We start from the raw sequence: 2,283 nt of genomic DNA, 5'->3' as shown, positions 1-2,283 counted from the left end.
TGTACGCGGGATGTATAACACTTGCCACATACACCCTCACATACACATATTCACACGTGAACGATATCAATTTCTCTTTCTGTATATGAATATCAGTAAATAAATAAATATGAATAAGAAAACATATGAGTAAATATTTAATCACACTTACACTCACACACACATATATATACACACACACACACACACAAACATATGCATATATATATATATATATATATATATATATATATATATATATGTGTGTGTGTGTGTGTGTGTGTGTGTGTGTGTGTGTGTGTGTGTGTGTGTGTGTGTGTGTGTGTGTGTGTGTGTGTGTGTGTGTGCACAGGGTAAACAGGGTAAATGTCCCTAGCAATGCCCACCAACGAGAGCGCATGCACCTTCTGCGCCAGGGAATGCCTCCTGGAGAGCCAAGCACTTACCGTGGGGATATCAACGCTCAGGTGAGAAGAAGGATTCGAAGCCAGTACAGATATCCAGGAACACAAGTCATTCACGGTTCACACACCCAATGGTGTTGTAGTATATTGGGGTCACTATCAGCACAGCACGGTATATCACACAGGATAAGTAGTACACACACAGCAGCAACTGTAGCACAGTATTGTACACACAATGGCAGGGTAGCACGCTAATGTACACGGAGACGAGGGATCACCCTGCGGTCAGCCTTCGAGGATCACTTGGGTATGGCACTAGGACTCGGTCAGGACACGGTGTAACACTGTATAATAGCGAGCCGAACACTGCATGGCGGGCACAGGCACAACATCCACACGAGGTAGGTATCCCGGGCGTTGGCACAGTGGGTCGTGTGTGTGTGAGAGCGAGGGAGGGACTGTGGAGTTTAGCAGGCAGCTCCTGACAGTCCAAGAGAGACAACTGGCGGCACGTGTGCTGGTGGTGTACAAGTGTGGCGTCACACAACACGTCACGGGCGCGTCACAAGATACAGGTGCGAGAAGCTTCACGGCGGAGCACGAGCGGCTTGGGTTCTCTCGCAGCTACGCACAACAAATGAGTACTTTCACAGTGGAGCGCCGTTGCCTCACCACACGGCGAAGGTTACGCCTGATCCGACCGTCACAGGTCCGCACGCACGTACGAACACACCTTAGTAAAGGACGGCCGCAACAAGCGAAAGTGATGGTGAGTGTGTTTGTCTGTGCGCCTCGATCCAGCGTGGCCCGCGCGCACCGCAATTCCCAGTCCGTGTGGAGCGTTTCACTGCGCTTCGTCCAGCCGCGCGGGGCCGCAGGACGTCCGGCTGAGCGAAGATCAGCGGCGTGTGGCAGCGAGAGTGGCGCCTCGTTCCGACACCCAGTAACCTTGTCCCCAATTCGTGGATGTGGCCCTAGTGAACAACCCGCATCACTTTTTTGCCTTCTCTAAGTCGATATATCATCATTTTTCGCATTTTCTTGTGCTAGTGAGCACCCATTTGCTTGCCCCTAGGTCTAGTTCAGCCCCCATCCGCGAAGACCGAAGCTAGGACTCGGAAAAAGGCAAAGAGCTGTCAGCTCGGGCCAGTGGGCCAAAGAAGTGGGTGAAGTTTAGTAGGTTAAGGGCGGATGGCGACAAGCCCTTGACCATATCAGGGAATTGTGCAACCCTGAGTCGTGCAGGAACCAGGAGATGCAGTCTTATGCATGGACGGTGTAGGAGGCTCGCCATAGCACCTGCTACGAGGCACGAACACCCCCTCCTGCACCATACATTTCCCCTACTTTAGTCCTAGCCCTACCGCGCGCCTAGGTCCACTCGCGGGGCTCAGGGCATGGTGGGGAGGGCTCCAGGGGGGAGGAAAAAGGGGGGTTGGGGAAGGAGGGATTCACCACGGGGCTGGGAGAAGGATAAGGGTGGGGAACGGGCTGAGTCCATACAGTTTACTTACTCAGCAAACTCCCATAGGCAACTCATGAGTGCAATGATGCTTTCTATACGTCTTGCTTCCCTCACCTTCGATGGCATGAGTCACTCGGGTTCCTCATTACCTTTTTCCATCACTCGTGACTCACCCCTCGATGTGCCCCTCGGCCTTGGAACTCATACCTTACCCATACCACGGGAACTACATCTTTTACGTGCCACTTGCAACTCATGCATTTTACTCACCCACTCATACTTTCTCCCTCTACCTCATTTTTCACGTTCTCATAGCCTCTCAGCCACTGTCTTATGCTTTCATGCGACACCAATTCGATGAGCCATGTTCTTAGTCTTCTCTCATAACCTCTCTCTCATTATCTCTCAGTTCATTAAGCAAGAAAAAAATAAGCA

At 51.3% G+C, this 2,283-nt stretch overlaps 1 protein-coding gene across 5 annotated transcripts in view; it reads right to left on the bottom strand.

Annotated features, from left to right (window-relative positions):
* The window catches only part of LOC113800214 (ecdysone-induced protein 74EF), a 245,557-nt gene extending 244,489 nt beyond the window's left edge, over positions 1–1,068 (bottom strand). For 2 of the 5 annotated variants that reach the window (XM_070135406.1, XM_070135407.1), the window contains exon 1: positions 426–1,050. The gene's annotated coding sequence lies outside the window, so the exon portion shown is untranslated. Of the gene's footprint in view, positions 1–425 lie in introns of all 5 variants that reach the window. The other 3 variants (XM_070135408.1, XM_070135404.1, XM_070135405.1) reach the window with 3 other exon arrangements.
* Between the last annotated feature and the right edge of the window lie 1,215 nt (positions 1,069–2,283).

The sequence above is a fragment of the Penaeus vannamei genome, chromosome 20 (assembly GCF_042767895.1).
Source record: "Penaeus vannamei isolate JL-2024 chromosome 20, ASM4276789v1, whole genome shotgun sequence".
NCBI classification, from domain to species: Eukaryota; Metazoa; Arthropoda; class Malacostraca; order Decapoda; family Penaeidae; genus Penaeus; species Penaeus vannamei.
This window is presented reverse-complemented; position numbering and strand designations above follow the sequence as displayed.